At 32.5% G+C, this 14,974-nt stretch overlaps 1 pseudogene; it reads left to right on the plus strand.

The window, feature by feature from the left end:
- The first annotated feature begins 1,318 nt into the window (after positions 1-1,318).
- Positions 1,319-2,701, plus strand: LOC145616755 (alkane hydroxylase MAH1 pseudogene; annotated as a pseudogene).
- The last annotated feature ends 12,273 nt before the right edge of the window (positions 2,702-14,974 follow it).

The raw sequence follows: 14,974 nt of genomic DNA on the forward strand, positions 1-14,974 counted from the left end.
CTAGCTACTCCTAAGCTAATGTAGTTGGTGGGGCTCGAACTCGTGACCTTAAAGTCACAAGGTGAGTTCCCACGCACCAACCCGACCAAGCTTTATTGGTTTAGAGGAGCTATATGAGTTGACACTATAAATTTACATTTGTCTTTGCCAGCGGTACACAAAGCCAAAACAATTACTCGTACTCAGTAGGTGTTTTTTTTTTTTTTAAATTGTTGCAATACGAATATCAAGAGTCTTATTTACCAAAATGCCATTAGCTGTTGTTTATGTAGGTGGGAATTCTGAAAAAAATAATTAAACTTGAATTTTCTCCATAATGCTAGGAACCAAAATATGTGTTCTTAGCTTCCTCTATGGATAAATAATTCGTACAATTAAATTTACCACACAAGTCAATTTTGACTATACATTTATATAATTAAATATTCGCTCAAAAAATATTAAAATATGATATTATGAAATTTTATATCAATACCTAATGTATTTAACTACGTACATCATGATGAAATTTGTTATTAATTTATCCGTCACTAAAAAAAATGTGGCTATAGTTAGTAGTATATGTATATTGAAGAAAACAAAATTCAAATACTCGTATGTCAAATACAGGGACAAAGGCTAATTACAAACTTTAAAAAGAGGTTTTTGTTTTTTACTTAACGCAAGAGCATCATGCCACTTGAGTTTCATTTACCTTTAGAAAAATAAAATACGAAGTAATAAATGTTGTAACCTCCTCAAACATCATATGTAATAATGTAAGTGTCCTACAATAATAAAAGAAATGAGAATTAAACACTTTATAAAGTTAAAGGGCTAGTCCTCCTAGCTATTGCTATATGCTTACTGAACGTACTGTATTGAATAGTGCTGAAATGCATATTTTATGAGAGAAGGAAATTAGAAGCTGAACTGAACTGATTGGAGCTGAACTGAACTGAAATTAAGCTGAAGTGAACAGATTCTAACGGTAAAAATGTCCTCTAATAGAATTAAAGGGATAAATTTCTACCATTTCATAAAGGGAGCGAAAGAGTGGCATATACAATTTTTTTTTTTTTTTTTCTATATAAAGAACTCTTTCACATAAAGATAAACCAAAAGCCCATTTAAACTTTCCCACCAAACCTTACAAAGAGCTATAACTTCTTAGCAAACAATGACATACATGGTCATCTTTTCTTTGCTCATTTCCTTAATTATTTTTTGCTACTTTTTTCGCAACAAAAATGGTCTCCCAACTAATTGGCCTGTTGTTGGGATGCTTCCTGCACTCTTCAAAAATTTTCACAGAATCAATGACTTTTACGTTGAAATCATGGATAAATCAAATGAGCTAACGTTTCTATTTAAGGGCCCTTGTTTCGCCAACGTGAACTTCATAGTTACCGCTGATCCTTCCAACGTTCACCATGTGTTTAGCAAGAGCTTCCGAAATTATGTCAAAGGCCCTAACTTTAACGAAATCTTCGAAATTGCTGGAGATGGGATCTTCAACTCGGATTCTAGTTTGTGGCAGTACCATCGAAGATTGGTTCATTCTTTCTTTAATCATCCCAAATTCAGTTCAATTTTTATGAAAAAAATTTGGGAACAAGTAGATGGTAGACTCATCCCATTGCTCGACCATGTCTCTAAGCATGGTGTTGAAATCGACTTGCAAGATGTGTTTAAAAGGTTTGGTTATGATAATGTATGTCACATTCTCATGGACTATGACCCTAAATTTCTCTCACTCGATTTGCCACCTATTCCACTCTCCCAAGCCGTGATTGATGTAGAAGAGGTGATTTTTCAACGTCATTCTATACCAACATTTATATGGAAATTTACAAGATGGTTGGGTATAGGAGAAGAGAAATACCAAAAGGATTGCCAGATTATTTCCGACTTCATTAACAAGATCATAGTTATGAAGAGAGAAGAAAGAAAACTCAGTAATCCTAAAGAAGAAAGTGAGGTAATATTCGAAGACTTATTGACAATTTATATGAATGACGTAGAAAATCCCACAACAACAAAAAATACTAGAAATGGTGACAAGTTTTTAAAGGACTCGTTTTTGAATTTTTTCATAGCAAGAGGTGATACATCTAGTGTTGCTTTATCTTGGTTATTATACCTTCTTACCAAGAACCCCCTTGTTACTAATAAGATTAGAGAGGAATTAAATGCTATAATGGTAGAAAGAGACGATGATAATAATAATAATAATAATGATGATAGTGATGATTTTGTAAGGAAGTTTACCAAGCACAAAAATGAGCTAGTATATCTTCATGGTGCAATGTTTGAAACATTAAGATTGTATCCATCTGTACCATTTAACCACAAGAATTCAGTTGAATCGGACATACTTCCAAGTGGTCATCTAATGAAACCGAATATGCATATCTTCTTCGACATGTATGCCCAAGGAAGGATAAAATCAATTTGGGGAGATGATTGTAACGAGTTTAAGCCTGAGAGATGGATAACGGAACGAGGAACCATAAAGATTGAGCCTTCGAACAAGTTTTTGGCTTTCGGGGCAGGGCCGAGGATTTGTCAAGGAAAGGACATGGCTTTAACACAAGTAAAGTTTGTTGTAGCTGCCATAATTCGAAGGTATGATGTAGTAGCTGTCCAAGAAGTTGTTCCCGAAATCTCCATTAACCTTCATATGAAGCATGGTTTTAAGGCTAAAATTGTTCGACGTTAATAGTAATAAAGCACATGCAAAGTGCGTGATTGTTGAAGATGGACTTCATCACACTGTCGCATACAATGAATTTGATGTATAGTTATTGTGAATCGAGTATTTGCATTGTTTCTATAATTTAATGTGTAATTGTAACTGTAATGTACTTTTATTGTCCAATAATGTATATTGCTTATATAAAACATAGTGTCCATTACATAATATTATCTTTTTTAAAAAAAAATTTATTACGGATGTTCTATAAATATGAAATTCAATCATGGTTTCAAAACAATATCGTCACTAACCTTAATGATCTTGATTTCACAAAAAAAAAAAAAAAAAAAAAAAAAAAAAAAAAAAAAAACATATAGTTAGTAACTGATAATTAATATATTTTAAGGAAAAAATTATTATAAAAAATGACATATGATAAAAATAGAATTTGTGCGCCATTCATTACATCAAAGAACTTACAAACCAAAACCAAACAGATCATAAAGGATTAAATTCAAAGAATAGCACCGCAAAACGGATGATTCTACTATGTCATTTTTCAAAAAAATGATACCATAACATGCTGACATGGCATGTAATGGTTGGTCAATTTTTTATTTATTTTAGATAAATTATACTATACATGTATGTATTATTACAAATACATGTATTTTTTTTTATAAAATACATAGTTATAGTATTTAATTTTTTTTTTTTTTTTAAAATATTTTCGAATTTCTTCCATGAGTTCATCTTCTGGATCTTCAATTGGAGCACAATTCGAAATGGTTGTTGCTATTAAAGGTCGGAATTGTTGTAATTGGGTGGCAAATTGATGTAATTAACGGTGGATTGAAGTTCTAATTCACGCAATTGGTGTGTTTTGGTGTTGTTGGTGGAGCGTGAATTGAAGGTGGGTGTTGCTGCGATTGGAGGCCGAATTATTGTAATTAGGTAGTGAATTGATGGTGGATTTGAGGTTCTAATTGTCAAAATTGCTTTTGCGTTTTACTGTTGGTGAATTGAAGCGGCGTGGATTGAAGGTAGTGGTTGTGTTGGTGAACTGAAAATGGTGTAGCTGTGTGGTTGAGAGCTGGGCGGTGGTGATTGATTGCGGGCTGAAGGAAGCGGTAGACTGGCCTGGGCTGCTGTAGCAGTGCGGTGGGTGGAGCGGCGAGAAGGCTACTGGTGGCTGCTATGTTGTCCGACGGTTGGAGGTAGTTGTTTTGCTGCTTGGTGGTGCGGCAGCGGTGAGTTGCACTACAAGAAAATAACCTTTTCGTAGCGATTATTTTAACCTTTAGTATCGATTGTAATTGCAACAAAAAGCTTTCCCAACGAATGGTCATTCGATACAATATCCCCCGTTGCCTTAGCCTTTAGTAGTGGTTTTCAATATCGCTGGGGTTGGCCTCAATAATCGATACGAAAAACTACGTCCAATCGTGGTGATTATTGTAGCGATTACAATCGCTATAAATGTTGAACTCATTTTCTTAAAAAAAAAAAAAAATAAAGCATGCATATGATCTTTATAAGATTCGAACATGCAACCTCAAACTCTTATAGTAAATGTTTCACCAATAAGCTATGACATATTTTATGTATTCTATTTCAAACAATATTTATATGTCTAGTGTTGAAAAGGCTTTTCATATCGATTTTTGGGATTTAGTGGCGATTGTAAATGATATGATTTCTCAAAATTATATAAATGTGTAAAAATAGTGTGGATATGTATTATTATGTTTTCCGTACCGATTTTATATGGGAAAACCATGGCGATTGTAAAATGATACGAGTTCCTTAATTATTTCACAAACATGCTTGCATATTGTAGCGAATATACAATCGCTACGAAAAGACATTTTCTTGTAGTGTTGAAGGAAGCCGGTTTGGGAGTTGTTGTTGATGGTCTAAAGGCATGGACACAAAAGGATTTTCATAATTATGATTAAGTATTTCTTACAAAATACATGTATTCTAAATGATACATAATTTAAAATACAATCTAATATAATATATATATATAAAGGGGAGTTTTTTCCCGAGATTTTAGAGCGCCACGTAGGATCTAATTTTCTTAGCGCGCCATGTAGGATTATAAATCTTAGTAATAGCCAATTAAATAAGAGATTATTAATTTCTTTTAGAATTAAATAATTCAAATGCCACGTAAGCAAAATTGGCGAATGAGATTTTTAAGTTTAAAATAATTAAATATTAAATATTATCTTTTAATATTAGGAATTTTATCTAAATATATAACAAATTTTAGCTAATAAATACAAAAAAAATAAATAAATAAATAAAACAAAGCCCGTGCATCGCACGGGCTTCATCTAGTTTTAATATATTATGGACCTTAAAAATAATTCAAAATAAAAATCAAAATACTTAATATGTGCCAATCGGATTTTGCCACATCAGCATATTGTGGTGTCATTTTTTAAGAATGACGTTGTAAAATTTTCACCGCAAAACACATACAAATAGAAATTGTATGAACATACAAGCTAAATCCAAATAACATACGGGATATATAAATTAAAAAAACATCAGTGCGCGCATTCAAAATTTTTAAAAAAATGTGTGAACATAAATAAATTGAAGGACAAGTAATCCTTAAGAACATAAGGATGGAGTAACGTCATAGGGGTAATGGTTGTCGATATTAGTTTAACTCCAAATAGAATTAGCTTAACAAGAGAACGGATGGACATCATAATATACACGAGATCAAATAGAAGTCTTAAAATAAGTATTAATGGATATAATAACTCAATTTCTTATTATTTGCAGCAAAGAAATATTTTTTGTCTCACAAATAATATCCTTTATACTCAGCTTACTTTTCCTTTGTGACCTCGTCACTTCAATTCAAGCGCAAACCTATTTCTTAGTCATTGCGCGGAGCGCACCTTTGGTAACTAGAGAGTTCTATGTTCGTGGAATGCACAATACCCTTAGACAATCAGTCAATTCACACGCTCAAGGAGGAAGAAATATACTCCATAGTCCATACGAAGAATATGATTACATCTTTTTTAGCTTTTGGTGCTGCAATTCGCCATTTGAACTTTTTCATGCATGTCACGTGCTCTATTTACCTTGTTGATCAATTTCCTTTGGGCCTTGGTCGTAAGAGCACACGGTTTTTAGCCCAATTTTTACCACCTTTAGGCTTTAGCCCATCATGGCCCAAATAGATTCATTTTTGGTGTAACAGTATGTAAGCTATTTAGGAATTCAACCCTAATCTATATCTATACTTTATAGTTTATACTTCGTATATTATAAAATGCATTCTTAAAATAAACAATGTGCCACGTAACACCCCATATATTATATGTATGTCACAGCATGTTTCACATGTTTTGTATGCCACATTATCGTCAGATATTATAAACATGTTTTAATGGCTGAAAAATGTTTATCACAAGGTATGAACACAACACTAGTTATTAATATTAAAACTTAAAGGAACCATGTTCTATTGTTAGTGTCATTCTTCTCTCACCATGAAATAGCGTTATATGATGACTAATGAAATGTCAAGTCCATAAAACCTTTCATTTAAAACATAAATAACTTACCATGCATCTAAATTTTGACAATTACCACCTTCTGTTATGTCCACTTTAGCAATTACCACCTTCTATTTTTATTTTTATTTTTTGAAAATTACCACCTTCTATTTTTATTTTTATTTTTTGAAAATTACCACCTTCTATTTTCAAAAACATCAAAAATTACTACCTTCTTGCCCCCCAACTACCACATGACGTCATTTTGGGCCCATTCTTTCCCTTTCCTCCCTATTTCCCTCACATTTCTCATTCCTATTTGGATTCTCATCTTCCGTTTCACTTTTTTTCCCCCAAACCACCAATAATTGTTCATCAATATTGATTTGGAGGAGTGAATTGAAGTGTTTTTGATTGTTTGGGGGAAAAGAAGTGAAAGGGGGGATGAGAATCGAGTTAGGAATGAGAAATGTGAGGAAAATAGGGAGGAAAGGGAAAGAATGAGCCTAAAATGACGTCACGTGGTAGTAGAGGGGCAAGAATGTGGTAACTTTTGATGTTTTTGAAAATAGAAGGTGGTAATTTTCAAAAAAAAAAAAATAGAAGGTGGTAATTGCTAAAATGGACATAACTGTAATCCCCCGTATTTTTAAATATTTTATAAATGAAAATTTATTTTATTTATAATATTTATTTGTTATTTTTCATAATTTAATTTTAAAAGTTTCAAATTATTAATCTGGGTTGATAATTATTTGAACAAATTATTTTATGCACCTTTATTCTACAATTTATGTCCAATCACACAAGCCTAACCCATTTGTTTACGTAATCGACCCATTATTTTTATGAGGCCCAATCTTTCTTTTTACCCTACAATAATTCTCTCCTATAAATACCCCATGAATCTCCAAAAATTTCCCACACAAAAAGGTTAGTCTTATTTTCATCCTCATTTGTTTCATTATTTTGCGTAATGTTAATTTAATTGTTTTGGGTTTTGATTTTAGTATAAAGATTATATTTTTAGTACCAAATTATATTTTAATGGTATAAAGATTATAAATTTCAGATTATATTTATGTTATATATTTCATATTTTATGAATTAAAAACCTAGGGTTTCAATTTATTGAAAATCATGATTTTAGGATTTTTATGAACAATTGATTTAGGGCTTTTATAGTAATGATATTTTGAAATTTTGGTGATTATAACTACTGATTAGTTTAACTTAATTCCAGATTATTTTGAACACATAGATTCGTGTTTTAATTTTTAGATTTCCGTTCGTTAATATTAATCCCGTTTTAATCTCGATCAGGTTCTAAACTCATCCGATTTTGACAAAAAAGTAGTGTTTTCCATGTGGAAACAACGTTTTAAAAAAGACTCACTACCTATGGTAGCACCACCCTCTCGTGGCCAAATTCAGCCTCTAAATATGATTTTCGGGCAGTTTTTGGTTTTTAACGAAGTTTTTTTAAAATTTTATCCTTGAGTTTAAAGGGTAAGAGATAATTTAATTTTTCTATGGATAACTTAAGTATAAAGATGTATTTTGATGAAGTTTTGAAGTGGTTTTCGATTAGTTTAAAATGCTGGAATTTTATTTAAAGTAGTATAATTGTGATTTTAATAAAAGGGTATGATTACCTATTAAAAGCGAGATTTTTAGGGGTTTTTACATAATTTTTAGATTTTTATTAGACTTTGAACTTGTTGTAATTTCATGTATAAGAGTGTATTTTAAGGTTTTTATGAAGAAAAATTTAAAGAAATATATATAAGCCTTTAATTTTAACAAAAGGGAAGGTTTTAAAGTGATTTTGAAGGTTTTAAAGTAAGTTAGTATTGCTGTAAATTTGATTGATTGGGTATTGATTGAGATGTTATTATTGGCTTGGGAGGAGTTTATTGAAGGTAATTTCTAGTTAGTAAAGTGGCATACCAATTCGTTTGCTCAAGGTACGTACAAGTTACGAAACCTTTCTTTTAGGTGCATGTTTAAGGACGACGGATCGAGAACTTAGTATCATGTATATGGATGACTGAGTTAAATTGTTTGGTTATACATTGTGAATTTCGTATGACGTGCACTATTTTATATTGCAAGTATTATTTAAGCTCTAATTATGCAAGGTGCGCTTAGAGGCAAAGGTATATGATTGGTGTAATGATTAATTTATTACTCATTCATGATTATGCAAGCAGGATGAGTAAAGGAAGAATTTAAGTCTTCTAAGATGAGGTTGAGGTTTTGGGGTGCCTTATGCACTCAAGGTGTTTATACACCGAGGCAGTAAAGGAATAAATAATAAATGTTGCTTGCCACTAATAAATCAAGAATTGAAATTGAAAAGTTGTTTTACTTGATTGAATTGATATTGGATTGATTGAATTGTTATGCATATGAGTCATTACCAAGTCTAAACCTGTAAATCACGTAAAGTGCAAGATGGATGAGCAATAAAACTCTGGATTGGTGCACTTCTGGAGTAATGACAATCAGGGGTTAGGGTACATGGGGTATTAGCCGTGTACTTTTCTCGAGGCCGTCTGATCTACGAGTCTCTTATTTCAAATATATTTCAAAACTAGGAGTTAGGTGAGATCTCATACTAACTACGGTCACGGAGTCGCGCCCGTGGTCGTTGGATGTTTATTGATGTTTCCGAAAGGAGGCATGGGGTTTTTCTTTTATTGATGTTCCAAATGGAGCATGGGTTGGACAACCTTGTCTATTACGTAATCCAATGAATAAAAATAATGATTTACCTAATATTAATTAATGGAGTCTTAGTAATATAAATAGTTGAGTCGTGTGTTGAGTCTATAATTTAATGATGCATGATGATTGATTATTAGTAGCATGTTATGGATTTCTTAATTTATGTTGCAGCTTGTATGTACTCAGCTTTGCTGATTGCGTGCTTTGTGTGTCTTTCTTTGGTCATGGCCTTCGCCTTTCAATGACCCTGTGACGATCCAATTTTTACACTTGTAATATTGGGGAGCAGAATTACCACAGGTTCTTACACATGCAGCATTCATCAGGGTTGTGGGATCTTGAGTAGAGAGTTGGTTGTTTGCATTTTATTTCTTTTGCAAGTTTCAATATATTTTAATTCGATTTTATTCGACACTATTTCTTTTGGGTTTGAATTTATTTGAACACTGAATTTAATCACTTACTACTTTTATTGGGTTTTGAATAAGGGCCTTAATGGTTCCAAGTTGTATAACTTAATTTGGTTTCATTCGTTGGTTTTGAAACTTATTTATAACTGATTTAGTTTTTCCGCTGCTATTTTCTGATAAAGCCTTAACGTTTGAACACGTGGCGGTAGCACGCCAGTAATTCTCTTGAATATTATTCAGGGTCCTCACAGGTTTAAAGAGAGAATTATTGGGGTGTTACAATAACAGAAGGTGGTAATTGTCAAATTTTCCTTTTTTTAACAGTAAGATATGGGGGGTTCTCCACACCCTATTACAGGAATGGGGGGATGAACCCCAACCACTTAACCATCGCTCCATCTCCTATGTCCTCAAGAGTACTTATAAATTGATAGCTTATTAAAGTATGCAATTCAAGTAGCTAGGGTACCAAATATAGTTAGCAACAAGCCAACAATACTTTATTTATGTGGGCAATGAAGATTATTATTAACGGGATGCTTGTCGAAAATAAATTTGCAACACGAATTGACTAAAGATTGGAGCACAAAGTATATGGTGGATTGTAGTGCGACTTGGTGTTATTATCTACATATATTTAATTTTAACAAAATTTGGTGATCATTTTCAATTATCACAATTAAGATCTCATGCATATTTAATAGAAAATGACAATACTATTATCCACCATTACCGACATCGAATGAGCATGATTGATAATTTCATACGATTAATAAATAGTTAGGAGGAGAGAACAAAGAAGTATAAGCTAGCGTGGAAAGCCCTTGACAAAATGACAATTTTAGTTTAAAGATCACTTTAAAGAGAGAAGAAAAGGGTAAAAGATCCTCAACCTAAGCATGTGTAGCACGACTGGCAGGGATTCAACTTTGTAATCTTAAGATTGCAACCTGAAACTCCAACTAAGAGTTGGCGAAAACTTCAATTTTTTTACAAGTGCATAAATAGAAAGAGAAGAAAGAAACATCTAAGCCAAAAGAATAAACAAATAAAGGTTAGATTAGATCTCTTGACCTTATTTATGGATAAGTATGAAATACTGCAAACTCGATAATACATTATATTGATAAAAAATTTAATAATACAATTTCGCAAACAAATTTTAGCCAAAGTAGAGACAAGTAATACTTTAATCTTTCTATTCCTTTTTTTTTCGTTCTGTTGAAAATCCTACACATCTTTCTTAAGAGAAATAAAATGTTATGCCCCGACCTTATTTTTGCTGAACTGAAATTATTTTTACTAAAACAAAATTATATTTGCAGAACTTAAATTATTTTTACTGAACTAAAATTATTTTTGCTGAACTGAAATTATTTCTACTGATTTTCTATTATAATTCTTCTTCAAGAAAACTGAATTTTACTGAACTGAACTTTATTTTACTAAACTAAAATTATTTTTATTGAATTGAACTTAATTTTACTGAACTGAACTTATTTTTACTGAACTGAAATTATTTTTACTTAATATTATTCTTTTAAGGTGTAGAGAATAGGGTCTTACCTTGCGTTTAGAGATAGAGTAACAAAAAACCTAATTATTCCTCCAATTTTCCCCTCGTCTAATTAAAATATATCTTTTGTAAGACATAAACAATAAAGATCAAAAAGATCAAATCGGAGGAAGTAATTAATCAAGTTTTGTGCAGAAAATACCAGTTTATCAATATGATAAACAAAATTTGTTTATCAAATGACAAAATTATAAATATATCAACAACTTTTTATTAAATATGGGTCTCACTATTGTTGATATATCTACGAAAATGCCATGATGACTGGACATTTATGTTATTTTATTTACCATTTTGCCATTTGATAAACAAATTTTGTTCATCAAATTGATTAACTGGGACTTCCTCAGTTTTGTGTGGGGTAATAGTTTTGCTCTGATTTATTAATACTCCGAACATTTTTTTTTTTTTTTTTTGACAAGGAATATCTCTTTCTTATTTTTTAAGTTCAACAAGGCATTTAAGATCACAACCCATTTTTGTTGGATCCCTATTTTAAAAAACATTTGGTGGTCATTGGCTAATTGCGTATTTCATGCTTTATTTGTCAGCATCAGCATTATTGGTGTACAGCCAGTATTTGGGACACTGTTTTTGTGAGAGCTCATATCCTCATGCATTACCAATAAACTATTGGCATGGACCGCATGGTAATTTTCCTACCTCAAATTTTAAAGGTCTGGAGTTTAGATCGTACTAAGTGGGGGTTAAAAAAATCGTGAGGACTGAGAAACAGGTTCAATAAAGTGGGGTTGGGTTTATTTTAAATTTGAGTCATGTTAAATTATTGTATTTATACAAGTTGAAATTTGAATTTGGTTTATTTTGAGTAGATTTCGAATTGGGCAGATTGGGTCATTTTTTGACTCCTCTACTCATACACACAACATGCATACAGATGAGTCGCACATTGAATAATTCCTGACAACATAATGTTATGCTGGCCTAGGTTTACTTATTGAAAAATAATCGGAAGTAATCAGGTATTAGATATAAATTTCATCGTTGACATTGATTCCAACACCCAAAAAAAAAAAAAAAAAAAAAAAAAAAAAAAAACCTAAAAAAACCTAATTAAAACCCAACATTAAATAAATAAAACGCAAGAGATATCAAATGGTAGTGCATGTTAAAAAGAATTCATCAGTTGATATCAAATAAAAATATATTGCCTATTGGGTAAAGTAGATCCTCACATCTCCAAGCAAATCCGAAAAATACATCGAAATGAAAGGGAAAAAAAGTTTGATTTCCTTAGACACTGTAAATGTTGGAAAATAGCTATTGTAATTAAGATCAACCATTAGAGAATTAAGAACTTCCTTAGAACAATTATCATGAAACTTCCTTTGGTTGTGTCATAGTTTGGGACCCACTATATTAGAAGCGAAATATACCAACCAGGCAACCATAGATATCGAAAAAGAAGCTCAAAAAACACACAAAACAATTGCCCCGAAATACCCACATGCAAACACGGGTGAGCAATCGGGCTGTGGCATCGCACATTCGTCGCTTGCGACTGCCACGAATGGCTGCGAGTGCAGCTCGAACTGCGAACGTCACATATACTTCCTAGGTAGCTCGGCTCTCTCCGATTTGCATTACTAAAATTATCACTCCAACGGTAAATATACATCCGCCTTTGCAAGCTGTACACAGAGCCAAAATAATACGAGTAACCTGTAGTTTTTATATTGTGGTGTGAAACCATCAAACCAATACTCTTATTTACTAAAGCGTCACTAGATAAACAAATCAGTGAGAAACTGAAGCAGAATATAGATGCATGCCACAAACCGATCACTAGTGAAATAATGTGGATTGATGCAATTCTAGAAGATTTAGGATTTTGGGGTTCGATGTTCCTAAACCAATTGATCTCTTTCTATAATAATGCTGGGAACAAAATTATGTGTTCCACCTCTGACCCATAATAATTGATACATTCAAAATTAACACATATTTCAAGCAATTTACTTTTTTTTTTTTTTTTTTTTGACAGGAAGCAAATCACTAACTTGACCCATAGATTTTGATAATTGAATATTTGTAAAAAAAAAAAATTTAAAAATAAGTTGATACATATTATAAAATAAAACTTTATATTAATATCATGATAAAATATGTAAATAATCCTTTTACTAAAAATTATGGTCAAAGTTAGAATATAAATAGTGAAAAGATAAAAATCAAGGACAGTTTTCAAATGGCTACAATAAAATTGTGGCCATTGTAACTGAGTGAATCACAACCCTCCAATTAATTAAATTCATCATATCCATCCATTTAGTTACTTTAAAATACATCTTATCAAAAAAAAAAAAATAGATAAAAATAATTCAGCTTTTTTATTAGGAAAATTTGATTCTAATAATCCAACCTTTGCGTAGTCTTGTTTTATTAATCCCACCTTTTGATTATTCCACAATAATCCAAGCTTTGGGGGGTATCTTAGATTATCAGGCCAAAGTGACCTGCTACCTGTTTCTCAGGTAATATTTTTTTTTTTTCATTTTAATTTTTTTTGACAAAAAAAATAATTAAAAAAAAAAGTAATACCCAGCCACCCACCTTCCCGGACCACCCTCTGCTGCCCTCCCACTCTGGCACTCTCTATTCCAGATTCCGACCACCCCTACTCCCTTGCCGACCCTCCCCCTCCCCTCACCCCAAGCGCAGCTGCTGCCCCTCCTTCTCCCTTGTCCAGTTTCCGACTACCTTCGAAGTCCACCCAATTCCCTAAAACACCGAAAACCTAGAAATCGAAAAAGGGGTTCTGTTATTTGAGGGGGCGAGTTGATATTGCAGTGTCGAGAGTGGATACGTAGGCGGCAACCGGAAATTGGGAATGAAGAGAGAAATTGAGGACGATAAACGGAGGTTGGCGGTGTGTGGTCAGTCGTGGGTGGCTGGGTCGAGGGGATCAAAATTAATGGAGAGTGAAAGTAAATAGAAAGGAAGGAAAGAGAAAGGAAGTAAGAAGGAAGGATGGGCTGCCGGAAATTATGGAGGAGGAAGGAAGTGGGGTGCTCGGCAATTGGAAGGACCGACTGTCGGTGGTCGGATTTTGCAGGGGCCGGGATAGTTGGTGTCGTTCGTGGTGGTGGTCGGATTTTGCAGGGGAAGGAGTGGTGGTGACAGGTGATCGGATTATGGAGGGGAGGGAGTGGTGGTGGTTGATTTTTGGAGGGGAAGCTGTGGTGGTAGTGCTGTCATGGTGGTTTGAAGGGAAGAAGAAGGGGAAGGTGGAAAAGGGGGAATTTTTCTTTTTTAAAAATTTATTTTTTAAAAAAAAAAATAGTTATTGGACAAATGACAATCTGACACGTGGAAGGTGACCTGCATTTTAAGGTTAAGTGACCTGCTTGGCCTGATAATCTAAGACACCCCCCAAAGCTTGGATTATTGTACAATAATCAAAAGGTCGGATTAATAAAATAAGAATACGCAAAGGTTGGATTATTAAAATTTGGTCTAAGGATGAAATTTCTAATTTATCTTATTGATGATTAATATTTTTTATCTTTAATGCCAATTGATTGTTTTCTTGAAAATTAGAGATAAATCTCACAATTTTTCATCATCTTCCTTAATCCTCGATTTTTCTGGTTTTCTTTTATGGAGGATGATTCATTGTTTGACAAATTTGATGCAAAATCTATGGACCTTGTAATATACTTCGTATATAATGCCGTAGATTGGGTTTATTGTTAATAAACTAGTATAATCAAATGTTGATTTTTTAATGGAGATGGGAGATTTCTTGAAACTTAGAAATTGTAAGTTCAGTTAATGACGGCAAAGTTCAGTTTAATGACGGCAAAGTTCAGTTTTTTGTTTCAGAAACTGTATAAATGTTTTTTTTTTTTTTTTTTTTTTGTCCTCCATTTCTTATTAAAAATTTAAGTCAATCGATGAATGGACAAGATTGAACATTAAAAATAAAGGGTCAAGATTAGAACTAATTACAATAGCTACAATTTTATTGTAGCCATTGAATAGTCTTCCTAAAAATCAAACATGTCAATTATTATTATGCATTGGAAAGAAA

Source organism: Chenopodium album, chromosome 26 (assembly GCF_948465745.1).
Source record: "Chenopodium album chromosome 26, dcCheAlbu1.1, whole genome shotgun sequence".
NCBI lineage: Eukaryota > Viridiplantae > Streptophyta > Magnoliopsida > Caryophyllales > Amaranthaceae > Chenopodium > Chenopodium album.